The 19,283-nt window shown below is 32.5% G+C and overlaps 1 protein-coding gene across 1 annotated transcript in view; it reads right to left on the bottom strand.

Annotated features, from left to right (window-relative positions):
• LOC145285803 (protein NDNF-like) overlaps positions 1-14,795 on the bottom strand; it is a 280,481-nt gene extending 265,686 nt beyond the window's left edge. The window contains exon 1 of the mRNA XM_080134187.1: positions 14,409-14,795. The gene's annotated coding sequence lies outside the window, so the exon portion shown is untranslated. The remainder of the gene's footprint in view (positions 1-14,408) is intronic.
• Between the last annotated feature and the right edge of the window lie 4,488 nt (positions 14,796-19,283).

Raw genomic sequence — 19,283 nt, 5'->3', positions numbered from 1 at the left:
AAATTAAGTTACACAGAGGTTTCCGCATTTTATCCCTGTAGAGAATCGTCTTTTAGCTTGATGGTTTCCTACAGTGATCAAATTTCCATAAATACATTTTCAATGTTGCAAACATCTATAGATTTGAACTCGTCTCGTTATATTCTTCATCATTCAAGTTTACAATCCATTAATCTTGTTAACCCTTATCTTTGAGTGCCTTTTGGCCTTGATAAGTGACGATCCGGTATCAGAAAAATCTGTTCAAATCAGATTTTTATGTGATTCAAATGATCGATTACACAAAATTATATCGATTATTATATTCTGAGAAAACCTCTGCGAAATAAAACTCATACTTCCCAAGACTATAATTCCAAATTTATTTTAGGCGGTGTAGTAAAGACCCCGGGAAGGAGGGGGGTCAAATCCACAGTAGAGAGGGTGCCTGAGTGTCTGTAGGTGTTGTAGTAAGTAACCCTGAAAAAAAAATGTGGTAGGCAGACGTGTTAAAAAAGTGGTAGTAGGGAGGCAGGCAGGCAGGCTCGAACCCGTAATGCAAAGGCGGAAAAAGAAAAAAAATCTAACCTCTTAGTCGATGTCTCAATCGCCCGACCGGAAGTTGAAAACGTTGAAATTAATGCTAGCCAATCGAAAAAAAAAAAATGGCGACGCAAAAAGCGACCTTTCCTTGTACACAACGGCCGAGTTTAGGGCGAAGGAATTAATGTTTGGGGCCAATTTTTCGATATTTGTCGTCCGAAGGATCGAGATTTAAAACGATACCGGTTTCGTCAGGTTCCGTCGCCTCTGTCGAAAGTTTTTGTCACACACACACACACACACACACACACACACACACACACACACACACACACACACACACACACACACACACACACACACACACGCACATTTTGCCTTTTATATATTAGATTGATTATTTTCGATATTGTAGTCTTTGATTGATGTATGAAGTAATTTTGAAGCTCATCTATAATATTTTTTAAAAGGTTGTATTTTTTAAAGGATTGTACTTGCATGGGTAACCATTTGGTAAAAATCAGTTGTGGTTATCAAGCACATCATATGAGTACCAGCCTTGCTAAATAGATTATGCAGAGTCCTGTCACGTTGATAATTCAGGTCATCAGTTCCACTCAACGCTATAAGAGAAATTATAAACACCTGAATTCAAAGGCTTTCAGGGCAAGAAAGGAGCTACTACTACTACTACTACTACTACTACTACTACTACTACTACTACATTAGTAAATTAAAAGGGGGCTTCTAACGAGGGAGCATGAATCCAATCCTGCATATGTTTTTACCTATTGTTTTCAATTTAAATTATGAGCAAAATACACAATATTATAAACATACTTTTTAAACGAAATGGCAATGTTCGATCATTAGATATTAAGTTAATTTCTTCAATGTATAACTTCAGTTGTGAGACCTGTAAAAACTACTTGTTAATATTGTAAGGAATGTGACATTTGGAGCCTGTGTGGTGCCGAAACTTATAAACCGATGTGGATTATTAGTTAAAATACCGAATTAGAACGCAAACAAACTTTCGCGTAAAATAGTTCAAAAGTCATCTTTATAATGGTTTTCAAGTCTTGGAATGTCTTGGGATGGTTTTAATAATATTATTTCTATGCCACGCAAACAAACAAAAATATAAACTAACTCTCTCTCTCTCTCTCTCTCTCTCTCTCTCTGTCTTTCTTTATATTTATATACATGTTTTGGTGGATTAATAGTTGCTATTTGTTCTGATGAGTTAAGGACAAAATAGATTCATTGATTGAGATAATAATTAAATGAATGATTCTGCGCTACGAAACAGTTGCTGTCAAAGAACTAGTAGTTAATAAAACATGTTAAAAAACACTTTGAAAAAGAGTTAAAAAAACATATTTAATTTTAAAAAGGAAGCACAAAATAAGTGGATAGTCCTTGATCCGCAGAGTCTCGAAGAAATACTTTCCTTCTCATCAGAGGGTAGGATTTAGCAAAATGCGGGATCGGATTTTGCTTACAAAAGTATTTGATGAAACTACAAGTAAATCATAGATCTCACTTGGTAACAAATAGTGAAGCAAGCAGAGTGAATATGGTGAAGAAAAAGATGTTTTCACGTATATATATATATATATATATATATATATATATATATATATATATATATATACACATGTATATATATATATATATATATATATATATATATATATATATATATATATATATATATATACATATATACTTATTATTTCATGTATCCACATAAAATATTATCAAAAGTCACCTTTACAATGGTTTCCAAGTCTTGGAACGATTTGAGATGGTTTTAATAATATTATTTAAAAGAAAAGAAATGTGTATATGAGACGTGAGTAGTGAAATTGAAACGGCCATGTCGAGTTCAGATCCAATTGAAACTATCGCTTCCACTACCGCAGTAACACTATTGGAAAAAGGTTTAGGTGAAAAAAAAGTCAATGACCAATGGTAAGCAGCTGTTTCGATAATGCAAATTCATTTGAAAATGATATCAAGAGGTGGAGAGTACTGGAAAACTGGGGAGACTTGTTATCACCCAGCTTCAAGGGAACACCACAGGATGTTTTTAAGGAGATATCCTTTATGACCTGTGTGAAAGCTCCTTGTGAGCCAATAATAATAATAATAATAATAATAATAATAATAATAATAATAATAATAATAATTATTGATGATAACAATAATGCTGCTGCTGATGATGATGGTGGTGGTGTTGGTGGTGCCGTCGGCGGCGTCGGCGGCGGCGATTATGATGATGATAATAATGATGGTGATTATGATGATGCTAATAATAATAATGATGATAATGAAAACTGCAGAAATGTTTAGGAAAACCCTCTAGGATGCAGAAACTAACGCTACGCATGAACTACACAAACTACATGAGCTGGACATAAGTAAACGGTTACAAATGTCAAACAGAAAGAAACATCACATGGAATCATAAAAACTGAAACGGTATGATTGGAAGATAACTCCATGCTCCTCTACCTTCCGGCCACTTCTCCTTTTTTTGTGTGTAAGTCACCTTAAACTGACACCACACCAAATAAATGAGGAGGGTCAAGGAGGATGGAAAACCAAGAAGAGAAAGCACTAGCCAGAACTCCGCTAAATGAGTGCAACGAGGACTGGACCCTTGGGAAGTTTTTTTTTTGCCACACAAATTCAAATTCAAGTGAAGATCAATGGTCGCTGCCAGCGAAATATCAATGGTAAGTGACTGTTGCGATAACATAAATCCTTTTGCAAAAGTTATCGAAAGAGGTGGAAGGTACAAGAAATCTGGAGAAACTTGTTGTCACTCAGACTAAAAAAAACATCACACGTTGTTATCAAAGAGAAATCTTTGATGATGGTTTGTATGACTACTTCTAGTGAATAAATAAATAAATAAATAAATAAATAAATAAATAATAATAATAATAATAATAATAATAATAATAATAATAATAATAATAATAAGCAGGTCTCATGGAAATACCACGGAAGAAGAAATATATTTAACCAAAAAATATGTTTTGATGAAGCTGACATTTTTCTTGGTAGAGTAAAAATATTTTGGGGCAGAAAATCCATAACACGCAGCAAATATAATTACCATTTCTATGAAAATAATGTCCATTGGATTTTAAAAAAAGAATCGATTAAGTGTGATGCGCATACATACTCAGAAAATAATATTGTGCTATATAGTTCGATACAAATAATAAAGTAATATTGTAAGATATAATCTTTAATTTACTCATTTAGTCCACAAAAAACGACCCTGGTGTCTAACTCTGTCCCGTGGGGAGACATTGTAAATAGGAACATCTCCTGGCATACAATGTTATTTTTTTCGTCTTTTTCTTTTTGTTTTCGAATGTTCTTTTTTTTACGTAACGTTTTGCTGATTTCTTTTTTTCAGTGAAGCACAACCCCAGGTCGAAATTACTACGGAAATGATCACATATTATTATAATAATATACAAAAATGAGACTCCACCAAAAAAAGTAATTTGCATATTTTTGTCCAAGGTTACAAGGTACGGACCAGCTAAGCAAGGCACATGTAGAATAACTTCAAACCTAACTACAATAATAATTGATAACATAACTATAATAATAATTGATAATATAACTATGATAATAAATGATAATATAACTATAATAATAATTGATAACATAACTATAATAATAATTGATAACATAACTATAATAATAATTAATAACATAACTATGATAATAAATGATAACATAACTATAATAATAATTGATAACATAATTATAATAATAATTGATAACATAACTATAATAATAATTAATAACATAACTATGATAATACTTAATAACATAACTATAATAATAATTAATAATATAACTAATATAATAATTGATAACATAACAATAATAATACATAATATAACTATAAAAAAATGATAACATAGCAATAATACTAATAGATAATATGACTATAATAATAAATAAGAACATAACTACAATAATACTTAATAACAAAACTGTAATAATAATCGATAATGTAACTATAATAATAATGGATAATATAACTATAACATTAATTGATAACATAACAATAATAATAATTCATAATATAACTATAATAATAAATGATAACATAACTACAATAATAATAATTGATAATATAACTATATTAATAATAATTAACAACATAACTATAATAATAATAACATAACTATAATAATACTCGATAAGATAACTATAAAAATAATTGAAAATATAACTATAATAATAATCAATAATATAACTACAATAATAATCGATAATATAACTATAATAATATTTGATAACATAATTATAATAATTGATAATATAATTATAATAATGATTGATAACATAACTATAATAATAATGGTTAATATCACTATAATAATAATTGATAATATAACTATAATAATAATAATTGATTATATAACTGTAAATTAATTGACAGCATAATTATAATCATACTTAATAACATAATTATAATAATAATTTATAAAATAACCATTATAACAAGTCATAGCATAACTATAATAATAATAATTGATAAAATAACGATTATAATAAGTCATAACATAAATATAATCATACTTAAAAACATAACTATCATAATAATTGATAACATAAATATAATAATAATTGATTACATAACTATAATAATTATTAATATCAAAACTATATTAATAATTAATTATATAACTATAATAACTATTAATAACATAACTAGTTGATATAATAACTATATATACTCATAATTAATAACATCACTATGATAATAATTTATAACATAACAATAAAAATAATTATAAACATAACTATGATAATAATTGATAATATATTTGTAATAATAATTTATAATATTCTTAGAATAATACTTAATAGCATAACATAACTAATATTATAAATAATAATATAACTATCATTAGAGTTATTACAAGTTATAATTATATACAATAACATAACTAAAATAATAATTAATAACATAACTATAATAATAAATGATAATATAACTATAATAATTATAAATACCATTACTATAATAGTAATTGATCTTATAACTATAATAATAATTGATAACATAACTATAATAAAAAATTATTACAAACTATAACTATATATAATAACACAACAAAAATAATAATTAATAACATAACTGTAATAATAATTGATAATATAACTATAATAATAATTGATAACATTACTATAATAATAATTGATATCATAACTATAATAATAATTGATATCATAACTAAAATAATAATTAATAACATAACTATAATAATAATTAATAACATAACTGTAATAATAATTGATAATATAACTATAATAATAATTCATAATATGACTATAATAATAATTGACATCATAACTATAATAATAATTGATAACATAACTATAATAATAATTAATGACATAACTATAATAATAATTGATAATATAACTATAATAATAATTGATAATATAACTATAATAATAATTGATAATATAACTATAATAATTGATAACATAACTATAATAATTAATAATATAAATATAATAATAATTAATAACATAACTATAATAATAATTGATAATATAACTATAATAATAATTGATAACATAACTATAATAATTGATAATATAAATATAATAATAATTAATAACATAACTATAATAATAATTGATAACATAATTATAATAATAATTAATAACATAACTATAATAATAATTGATAATATAACTATAATAATAATTAATAACATAACTATAATAATAATTTATAACATAACTATAATAATTGATAATATGAATAGAATAATAATCAATAACATAACTATAATAATAATTGATAACATAACTATAATAATAATTAATAACATAACTATAATAATAATTGATAATATAACTGTAGTAATAAATGATAACATAACTATAATAATAATTGATAATATAACTATAATAATTGATAACATAACTATAGTAATAGTTAATAACATAACTATAATAATAATTGGTAATATAACTATGATAATACTTAATAAAATAACTATATTAATAGTTGATAACATAACTATCATAATAATTGATAACACAACTATTATAATAATAATAACATAACTATAATAATTAATAATATTACTATTGTAATACTAAATAACATAACTGCAATAATAATTGATAAAATAACTATGATAATAATTGGTAACACAAGAATAATACTTGGTAAAATAACTATAATAATAATAAAAATAATAATAATAATAACTATAATAATAATAATAATAATAATAATAATAATAATAATAATTGATAACATAGAATTGACGACAATAATAAAGACAACTGGAACCTTAAGGAAAACGTTCAAATTCGGAAATCACCGCACGTAAACTGCGAACGCTAACCAGTGATATGCAAGTTGCTATTGAAAGAAAACAAAAACTATAGAGACATCAACACGATAACATGAACGCAATTCAACCGAAACTGCAAGAGAGACCGCTCCTCCTCCTTTACTACTGATTGCACCAGCGTGGGCTAATTCTAAACAAAATAGTTCTAAAATATCAAGGAGGATTGAAAGCTGGCTGAGATAAAGCACCAACCAAACCTCCACCGACAGAGTGCGAAAAGTACTGGAACTTTCAGAGTATTTTTGTAACCCAAATCCCAGAGAGGACCAATGATCCTTGCCAGCGAGACATCAATGGTAATCGGCTGTCGCAATAAGGCAAATTCATTTGCAATCCTTATCGAAAGAGTACTGGAAATCTGGGGAGACTTGTTTTCATTAGACTCCAGGAAACACCACCGATTATAATCCATGAGCAATTACTAATAATGATCTGTGTAAGAACTCCAAGCGATTTGATAATAATAGACATGGTGACAGGGAAACTTCTTGTTAAAATGAAAGTTTAAAATGCAATCCACACGAAATAAACGCAAGAAAATTGTAAGGAAAACTACGGGTGACACCTGTTGGCGATTAATTGCTCCTAGTATTCCCGACGAAAACGTAGAAGAAAACAACTTTTAATTTTAAAAGTGTCACTTTATACTAAGGCCAGAAACCTTTCAAGAGATAAGCATTAATGCGATTGTAATTTGGATGATGACTAATAAAAAGATTTGAAATGATGACAGAATTTGGTTACGTAAGTGTGCAGTTCCACAGATTTTTTTTTTTTTTTTTACATTTTCACCCCAAACAAGGCACATTGCCACTTTGCTGTAAGGGGCTACTATCAGGGGTAGCAACTACTGGGGCACTATGTTGGGATTTGGCCAGCAAGATGTCGGTTCACGTTACACTTGAACTTCAGCATGTCAGTACAGTTAGGGAAGCAGGGACCTGGAATGGAATTCCAGAGTCTAGCGGTTCTGGGGAAGAAACTACTGGAGTAGAAAGATCTTTTACATCTAGGGATTTCTACTGTGTGGGGGTGGGATTTAGCTGCTGTCGGGTTTGTCGAGGGTGTCTACGTCGTGGGGGCACAAGTGTCTGCAGTTCGTCAGAGCATTCACCATTAAAATACTTGTAGAACAGGCAGAGGGATGCAACGTTTCGTCGATGGGACAGAGGCTGAAGCTTAGAGGCCAGTTCAGGGCCTATCAGATTGGCGACTCTCTTTTGAACCTTGTCTAGGAGTGAGAGACTAGCAGCAGATGCACCAGCCCAAATGTGACAACAATACTCCATACATGGGCGAATGGTGGCCTTATAGAGGTACAGGATACTTTCAGGTGTCAGTAGTTTTCTAGTACGGTAGAGAGAGCCTATTTGTTTATATTGAAGTCGAAGACGACCATATTGTAGCCTACAGAAAGGCATTTGCTTGAAATGTGTTCCAAAGATGTGAGACCCTTAGAAAGGTAATAAGTTCTATTGAAATTCCGTTTGATTTTGGTTACACAGAGACAGAAATGGTATGTATGAAATGTTTACTTTCTATAGAAAGAAATGTTTACTTATTTTGGAAAATTCATTCGTTTTTGTTTTTTTTAATTGTAACCATTGGTCATTTTATAAAAAAGGGTGGTTACATTTATTTTTTCAATGAAATTATCCAATTAACCAAATAAGATAAAAATCATGTAACTAAATTGTTTTAAATGTGAAACATTCGAAATAAATATGTTTATTCACTTTGAAATTTTCCATATTGCCATGGCCATCACGATAAAATAAAATGAAATGCCTACGATTTAGTTCTCTTAAAGCAGACGACATTTTGTTAGTGTATAGAACAGAAGAAAACAACGTTTAAATTTATAATTTTGGGCTAGCAGGGAGGTGGGCGCCCGGCCCTGCCAGGTCATAAAATATGCTTAAATATATTTTTAATTCTTGCAGATTTCGTACTTATTATTACTAGAGCTATGACAAGAAAATATTCTTTTCATTATTTTTAGAAATGAAGATATTTTAAAACGCAAACTCAATAATGACTTATTGAATTATGTTGATCTATTTGGGACCGGAATTGGTGTTTAGGTTAAGCTAATCATTTGAATTAAGGCCGAAAATTTATGGATTTAGTTTAGAGTATGAGTATGGAGTATTGTTGCCATATCTGGTACATCTACCACTAGTCTCTCCCTTGAGGATAGGGCTAAAAAAGAGTCTCCAATCGAATAGGTTCCGCTTTGTCAACTAAGCTCTAACTCCTGTCTCATCTCCATAATGTTGCATCACTGTGCTTGTTTTACAAGTATTTTAATGAAATGTTCTCTGATGAACTCTTGCGCCCCTTTCCATATACATATCCCGCTTAACAACAAAATCACACCTCTTCACTCTTGAGGTCCCTAAATTCCGGAATACTTTCTACTCTAATAGTTTCTTTCCTCTAACAGCTAAACTTTGGAATTCCCTTACTGCTACCTGCTTCCCTGTAACGTAAATGAACATCTTGTTAATTATTCCTAGCCATGTTCCTAAATAGTACGTCCAAGTGGCGATGTGCCTTGTTTGGGGGTGAACGTGAATAAAAAACAAAACAAAATAAACCAAGACATGACTATAACGAAAAGATATGATTATGGCTACACGGAGAGAAGTAGTTCCAAGAAATAGGATTCTTATTTACCTGCATCGCAGCGAAGGCTAGATGTGACACAAGATTGATCAGAATATAATGCATAATAATTATTGAACATTTCGTAATCGGCACGGATCGAACTGATGAGCTCTAAATGAAAAGCTATATTTCTAAGATCACGCAAGAAATATGACTATGATCCAGAAGTGAGACCATGATCAACAGATAGGAATAAGTTACAAATATGACCGAAAGATAAGATTAAGCCCAAGAGTTATGACTGAAACTCAGGGATATCATTATGATATAAGATTAAATACGAAGATATGAGACTGAGTCCGCGAGATAGAACTACGACAGGCAGATAAGAATATTCCCAACGTATAGGATTACGACCAAGAGATATGACTATGACCGCGAGATAAGACTATAGGCAATATACACGATTATAACCAATACTCTGCACTAGGATCAAGATACTGGACTGTGGCAAAAATATATGACTTAGGCCACATAAAGGCATATAATATATAATATAAATCTCACCTGTCTGTTTAAATGTATGTATGTATGTATGTATGTATGTATGCATGTATGTATGTATGTCTGCCTAAAACTTTTGACAGAGGCGACAGATTTTCACGAGATCGTTATCGTTTTGAAGCTCAACCCTTTGGACGACAAATATCGAAATTTAGCTAAAAGCATTAATTTCTTCACCCTCAACTGGGCACTTTATTACAAAAAGGGGTCGCTTTTTTGCCGATATTTTCAAAAATCATCCCCTCTTTTCGATTGACTTGGCTTAATTTAAACCTTCGCTACTTCCGGTTTGGCGATGGACGCAACGGAAAAGACGTCACCTTTTTTTTCAGATTCTTTTTCTCCTTCGCGGTACGGGTTCGGGCCTGTCTGCCTGCCTGCCTACTACTGGATTTTTCTTTTTTTTTGCTCAACACACACACCTCCAAACACCTGGGCAATGCCGGGCACACATGCTTGTATATCTATAATTTCATAAAGAATATCACAAGAGATAATGACAAACACAGATTTACAAGCGGATATAACATACTTATGGAATTCAAAATATCTACTGAGGCACTGAACTTGAGGTAAACTACGAAGTCAAGGAAGACCTTGTGACTTTGTTCGAATCTCTCGACCAGTAGTACTTATCGATTCCTACGCTAATGATTATAGAAGCAAGAAACACTAGAGTCCATAGGCATCAAAATAATTGTTATTATTTATTAAAAAATATTTTAGTTATAAAATACCTTTATGGCGTTAAAGTTAAGCTCTCTTTAGGAAATTAAGAAAAAAAACTCTTAACTTTAGCGCAAATGCAAGATTCCGAATTCCGGTTGTTGAATACTCTCTGACTGTTTATTATGTATGCTCGATGATTTGGTATTTATAGGCACTTAATTTCCTTCAATGCTTATTTAATTACAAGTGGTCTGGACGTAAAATGGTAGCCTACGATGTCAAGTGTAACTTTGTGACTGGGTTCGAATATCCCGACCAACAGTAATTATCACTTCCTACACTGATGGTTGCATCATAAAGGAAACCGTACTTTGGGGTATTTGCTCCAAATCCGGGGGTAATTGCGCCAACTAAAACATAAGGGCTCTTTATAATCATGGTTGCCAAAAGAGCACTTTTAGCTAGTTGGCGTAATTACCCCGGACTTGGCACAATTACCCCAAAGTACGAAATTTATTTGTATTTTTTAATTCATAATTTGAAAATTTTTAATTTTTAATTTACAATATCCAATTGTAATTTTTAATTTGAAAATTTAATTAGAATTTTTCTTCACACACACACACATATACACACACAACTCACACACACACACACACACACACACACACACACACGCACACACACACACACACACACACACACACACACACATATATATATATATATATATAATAAATGACAAAAATGTATATTCCAAAACACATGATGTTGACAATTTTTATATTTTATTCCTTTACATCAATTGATCCTTACAGTTCTTGACAGTGTCTGTTTCTTAGCGCAAAATCAATCACTTAATAATTATATCAATTAGTGAATCTATTATGCCCTTAACTCATCAGAAGACATCGCAACAATCAATCCACCAAAAGAATTAAAATGTGATACAACATGGTGAGAATCCGAAATTTGGAAGAGAAGCTGCAGTTACCTTTATATTTTACATATATATATATATATATATATATATATATATATATATATATATATATATATATATATATATATATATATATATATATATAATGAATCTAAAAACCGTCCCCAGTTGTACACGTGCATGTGCATTTTTTATATTATTAGGTGACGATAAAAGCAGATAAGTTTTTCCGTTTGTTAAAGTTTTGTTTTTAACTCTGCAGCAGACGATTGGATACGAGTGGCGCCAAAAAACATGCGGCACTACTTTACACAACAATAAACAAGCAAGATGCTTTAAAATGAAATAGAAAACCGCACCAATTTCAACATTTATAATCGATACAATATCTTCGAAGAAGTTGTACTTAATACATTGTTATATGAATTAAATTTTGTAATGAAATTTCAATTAATAAAACTGCGTTTACTGCGAGATGACATGTAGACGATTCTTCTTATTACTACGTCAAATTTGTTTGTACGCTTGTAAACGTATCATGATGGTGATACAATAGAGCATTGGACTATTAAAAAATATATATTTTTACAAACAAGGCATATTGGCGGTTACTGTTAAATAGGCTAGATTTATATGAAGTAATTGGATAGGAATATGTTTGTTAACATTACATTTAAATTTTGGCATCTGAGTACGGGGAAGAAAACTGGAAGGGAATTCCAAAAGCAAGTTTCCTAAAAAGCCATTGGGGTAGAAAATTTACCCGAGGGTGAGGATGGTTTAGTCGTTAATGACACGCACTAAAAGCTTGGTCCTTCCAGGTTCGAATCCAGTTCGTTCCACAATAAAACTTTCATCTAACCGATATCTAACTTTGTGTCTAACATGCTGGCGAATAAATACCGGCACCCAGAAACATTTACAGTGAAGGGGGGCGATTTTGATGTTAGTCGGGGGTGTTTACATTATGTAGGCCCAAGTGCAACAGGTTAATTGGAGCACATTCGGTGAAAGTACTTATAAAAATAAGCACAGGGATGCAACATAATAGCAATTGAACAGATGCTGGAGATTGTCTGACAGTAAGTTATATTAAAAAAAAAGCCATAACTTAAAGCCGAACAAATGCGATCTTAATTGATGAACAAATGAAATCTTTCTTTTATTTTCCTTTAAAAAAATAAAAGAAATAAAATAATTGACATATTTTATCATCTTTCTTCCTTTTTCCTATTAGTCGACGAACGATACAATATGTTTCCCCGAGTGTTTAGGGTTATTGATAGAACTAGCTGATATATATATATATATATATATATATATATATATATATATATATATATATATATATATATATATATGATTAGTTTTCTTGGAAAAAGAAATCCAGCAGAGTGCTCAATTAAAAGGAAAATCCGAAAAATAAGAGCGTATTTATATTTTGTATTTTGTGTACAGAAAGTTGTTAGATGAGGTAAGTCATTGGTACCGTCGGTTTCAAGCCCGATAATTAGGACCGTTTTAGATATCCATATCAAGCTCTCTCAGAGATGAGTATTGGCTGAAGAGAGCTTGATATGGATATCTAAAGCGGTCCTAATTACCGGGCTTGAAACCGACGGTACCAATGACTTATTTCATCTAACAACTTTCTGTACAAAAAATACAATATATATATATATATATATATATATATATATATATATATATATATATATGGGGAGCGACATATATATTGTTTTTAATATATAATCATCCACTGACACATGTTTCATCGTCTACGACTCATCAGAATGGCTCATCATCATATATATATATATATATATATATATATATATATATATATATATATATATATATATATATATATATATAGTTTTGTTTTTCGGTGGGAAGGTATCTAAAAATATATTAAATTTCGAACCTAATAGGCCTTGTATTAGTTGCGAAGATTCCAGACTCTTCGCATCATCACAATGTCGCATCCATCTGCTTGTTTTACAAGTACTTTCCACAAAATGTGCTCCGACGAACTTAATGCCCTTGTACCCCTTCAACGAAAAAGGTTCCCTCGACCCAACTAAACTACACTCCCATTCACTGCAGAGGCTATGTAGATAGCGGAAGATTTTATAACTCTAATGGCTTCGTTTCTTCGGACCGCGTGTCTTCGGAATTCCCATCCGTGTTTCCTGTTACTTCGACCGTACCGACGTGATGTAGAAATTTAAATGTAACGCGAACATCTTTCTTCGTAACATTCCTACCTAGATTTATCGCCATACCCCACACCTATAAATCTCGCCCCTATCACAGTAGCCCCTTGCGCTTATAGTGGAAATATGCCTTGTTTAGGACAACAAAAGTAAAAGACTGCCCATACACACACACGCGCGCGCACACACATATACACATACACATACACACACAGATATATATGCGTGTGTACGTGTGTGCGTGTGTGTGTGTAGTCGTGTGTGTGTAGTCGTGTGTGTGTGTGTGTTTTAATTTTAACGTGTACTCTTAATTTTCATGGCGGTGCACACTCAACATGTGTAGTCACGTTTAAAGTATAAACAATAGGAAGCAATATATATATATATATATATATATATATATATATATATATATATATATATATATATATATATATATATATCAATCTACTTACTTACCTTGACCCGATTCATAAGCAGAGTGTCTTGTTGGGAGTATCAGCTAGTATCTGGCAAAGGAACGTGGTCACGTTGGTAAGTATTGAACACAATGAAAGGTGGCTTCTTCACTGATGTAGTAGTCATAATTGGTGGACCCCAAACGTTGCTGAGGGGCCGGGGTCGTGCGATGATGCCGGCGGCACGCAGAGCGTCGTAGAAAGAGGTCTCACGATGCGACCGCGGGCCTCCTGTTAGTACGTACAGGCTTTATGAATAGGAAATAAACTGCATAACAATTCAGGAAGACCGATGAAGGATTCCGTCTACATCATGGTGGTGGTAGCTCACGAAACCCACGAGGGAGAGCGAGCGAGAGTGTTTGTGTGTGTGTGTGTGTGTGTGTGTGTGTGAGAGAGAGATAGATAGATAGAGAGAGAGAGAGAGAGAGAGAAAGAGTGAGAGAGAGACAGAGAAAGAGAGTGAGAGAGATGTTCAAGTAAATTAGAGGGGAAAAGACACTAAAGATTTAATAGAAAAAAAGAGATGAAGAATTTGGCGTTTAGTTTTGCTTTTTTTTTTAATTCGTGAAATGCATCATAAATAGACGTGTGCAGTACTGTACTGCACTACTGCAGTAGTGCTAGAATCGGTACATATATACATAAATATATCTATGTACGTGTTAATATACCGAGAAGTATGTGTGTATATATTTAAGATATGTATATATATATTTATATATATATTAAATACTTAATACATATCTCTAAATATTTGTGTACATGAAAGTAAATTGTTAACCGAGGGATTGCGTAGTTTCGGTCGACGCGGGAAACGAGCCGACGTTGTCGTCGTGTTTTGTTCAATTCACAAACGAAAAAGCGGGCGATTTAGTTCTCATCCCTGGAGAGTGCCAAAAAAAAAAAAAAAATAAATAAATAAATAAAAAAAAAGATATCAACAAAAAAACAACAAAAAAAAAAAACAGAAAACAAAAACACAAACGCTCTCGCAAAAAAAAAAAAAGGGTAGTCGCAAGTTTAAAACCCTCTCACTCTTTCTAAGTTTTTGTTTTCTTTGTGGGTATTTTTTTTTTTTTTTACCACTTCTCCCGATTCTGTTTTACACACACACACACACACACACACACACACACACACACACACACACACACACACACATCCACATTCTTTCTTTCTTTGTTTTCCCAATTTCACACTCTTCCTTCCTCAATCCGTTCTGTTTCTTTTGAAATGTACGTATTTTTCTTTCCCTTTTTAAAAACTCCTGAAATTCCGCTTTGCTATAAATGTTAACACCATCTCTTAAATCCTAATATATTCTAAGCGTTTTATTGTAGATATGTTCCTTAAATATATATTTCTGGCACATTTGTTTTTACAGCAATACTGCCATGAAATACTTAAAGTTCAATAAAACCCAAGCCTTCAAAAACCACTTTTACAAGTGCATGTCATATAATCATCTAATCATATAATCTCCTTTTGTAAGCGTGCAAACGCGTGAAATTCGTGCATATAATGTTGCTAGCATAACAACGTAGATATCAAAATTGATGTAATTAATTAATTATTGGTTAACTACTTAATTAATTAATTATATAACACTTCCGTTAGCAATTACTAAATAATATGCTAATAAAAGTACATTTTCTTTCTGAATTTCAGGCCATTCATTCTGATTGGTACCCGAGTGAGCATTTCCTGTTTTGACGTCAACCATTTTCTAAAATATGTTTATTTCTTACATTATTACAAATAAAACTACATAGATCTATTTCATTACTTGCAGTCACTTGGAAGTTTTCGGCGCCATTTTTTTCTTGTATCGATGACAGCGTTATAAATTAATTATAACGGATATTTGCGGTATTGCTAACATGTTGAATAATATTTATTTCCTGCACTTGCTTATGTGTGTTGATGTGTGTGTGTGTGTATGAGTGTATGTGTGTGTGTGTGCGTCCCCCCTCCCTCTCTTTCTTCTCTGTTCTCTACTCTTTCTTTCTTAAACAGACACAAACGTTCTCCCTCTTTCTCCCCATCTCTCTCTTTATCTATCTATCTATCTATCTATCTATCTATCTATCTATCTATCTATCTATCTATGATTAGTTTTTTTTTGAAAAAGAAATCCAACAGAGTGCTCAATTAAAAGGAAACTCCGAAAAATAAGAGCGTATTTACAAATATTTGTTTAGTTTTCTTCAAGAGTCGGAAAGTGGGATTGAGAAATCAACGCCTCCAAGAAGGGGCACTCTGGCCTGCAAAAAGTGCCCGGGCAGCCCCCTCGGCATATATCATATTACAAATACAAAATGTATCTATCTATCTATCTATCTATCTATCTATCTATCTATCTATCTCTTTTTGTGCGTTTTTTGAAGTTATGTTAGCTGACTGCATTAGTGGATTTATATTCCATTTTGAAAATACGTCTATAAGTTGCGATCGTGGAAAAATATTGATGTTATTAGAAGGAAGACGCAGAATATTGGTTTGTAGGTTAGTATGTAGAGTTGGTTTCATTCAAGAGGTTTTAATAGACTCACCAACTGCCTTAAAGTCGACCCCTTTTCTCCTCCTCGCCCCTTTTACGCCGACCCCCACCTCTACCAATTCCCCCTGGCATCTTCCTGTTTTGCCATCATTGCTTGACGGCTTCTTCTTCTTCTTCTTCTTCTTCTTCTTCTTCTTCTTCTTCTTCTTCTTCTTCTTCTTTACCCCTCTCTCGCGCATGCAAACCATCAACCTCCCGACATTCTTGTAACTAATGCCATTTCTACTGCCTCGAGACCCGACCACTTCTGTCGTCACCTCATCAACACTGAAACAATACCTATGTCAAATACAAACTTAAAGCCGTTGCCGTTGTGACATTAACACCAAAAAATGTTATCAGATTTTTAATCGCACTCTTGGATACGAACCACCGCAGTTAAAAATTGTTTCATAATGAGTTAAGAAAGCTTATTATTAATAATAAAACTCGGTTAGGGATTTTTATCCCGGCCTTCAAAATCAACAGACATTATAGCATTTCTGTAATGGTACGGTTCCTGTTGATTTTGCGGTAGGAGTTTAGTTCTGTTCAGTTCTAGGAGGTCCACCCTTTTCCCAGGCTATGCCTTCTTTCTTGAAGAAGGGTGTAGTTTATTGCTAATCGCCTGAGGCGCCCTTGCCGGAGAATGTTGACGGGCTTCCCGGGCTGCCCGGGCACTTTTTTGCAGGCCAGAGTGCTCCTGCATAGTTGCTGATTCTCTGGTTTGAATGGTACTTTTCACTGCCTTCGTTCAGGATTGAACTCAGCACCTTTGGGTAAACTTTGATACAACGTCTAGGACCACTCGGCCATATGTCACTAGGACAATTCTTAGTTGGTTTTTGTTAATGTTAAACGTATATTGTTATTCAAGATTTTCTCTCTCTATTAGAGGTGTCACAATTGCATTCAGCTCTACGCTTGGTTTGCTCAGTAGGTTGTTATGTCCGAGCATGTGAGCTGTTTCTTTAAGTTTTCTCACTTTCCAGTGGGTCTCTCTGTTTATTATTTTTACTTCATCACACAGGGGGCGATGGTCCCCCCTCTCCATCCGGGTATGGTTGGCTATACCCGATTTTCCGTCTCTCCTTTAGTTACCGCTTTTCGGTGTTCTTCCACCCTTACTTTGAGGAGGCGGCATGTTTCACCCTTGTAAACCTTTCTGCAACTGCATGGGATGGAGTATATGCAGTTCTTGGTTATGTTCTCTTCCATGCGGGGCTTCACTCGTACCAGGTGTCGTCTGAGTGTTGACTCTCTCCCTTGAATACTGTCCTGATGTTGTAGGGGGCACATATTTTCTGAATCTTTTCGGAGATGCCTCGTATGTATGGTAGGCAGACCGTTGGTGGTTTTTGGGTTTCATTCTCCTCTCTTATACTATTAATACGTCTAGTGGATAGTATGCTATCGGGGTAGTTGTTACGACGGAGGGTAGTCTTCAACCTGACCATTTCTTGGTGGTATGTAATGGTGTCGCTACTTATTGTCTTTACTCGATGTTGTAGGCAGCGTGCGATTCCATGTTTGATACTGTATGGGTAATGGGAGTTGAAGTTAAGATATTGTCCGGTGAAGATAGGCTTGCGATATACGGATGTCTTAAACGCATGCTCTGTGCGTGATATGAGTATATCAAGGAAGGCCAGTTGGTTATCTTTTTCTTTCTCCATTGTGAACTGTATCGATGGTCTTATTGATTTCACATCATCTAGGAGAGCCTGGATGTCTTCCTGATGGAGCCAGAGTATGACGGTGTCATCAACGTATCTTAGCCACATGGTTGGCTTTAAGGGAGCTGAACCTAAGGCCATGTCTTCAAAGTATTCCATGTATATGTTCGCCATCACTGGTGATAATGGCGAGCCCATAGCTTTTCAGTTATATATTATTTTAAAGAGCGTTTTTCGCTCCATCTAATCGTTAAAATTACAATCATTTTAAAACAATTATGTCTTCTTTTCAAACGTTGAATACAAAATAAAAAAAAGCAAATTCGCACAATTTTCAAATTTCAATTCATGCTAGGCTGAAAAGCTGCGGAATCACCTCGCGATATTAAAGAAAGCGTTTGACCCAGGAACAACTACTGATCGCACAACATAATGGTGATTTAAAAATTTTCGCTGCGACGACGAGAATTTTGAAGATGATGTGTGTTGTGGTCGGCCATCGGATATTGACAACGATGAATTAAGAGCCTTAGTCGAAGTCATAGCTCTTCGAGAACTTGCTTCCGAGTTAGACGTATACGACGATATCCAACCACTTGAGAGAGATTGAAAGACAAAAAATCTTGATGAATGGGTGCCTCACAAATTGAACGATAAC

The sequence above is a fragment of the Euprymna scolopes genome, chromosome 10 (genome assembly GCF_053919585.1).
Source record: "Euprymna scolopes isolate OS-2025 chromosome 10, ASM5391958v1, whole genome shotgun sequence".
NCBI lineage: Eukaryota > Metazoa > Mollusca > Cephalopoda > Sepiida > Sepiolidae > Euprymna > Euprymna scolopes.
Note: the sequence above shows the minus strand (reverse complement) of the source record. Positions and strands in the feature narration are given on the sequence as shown.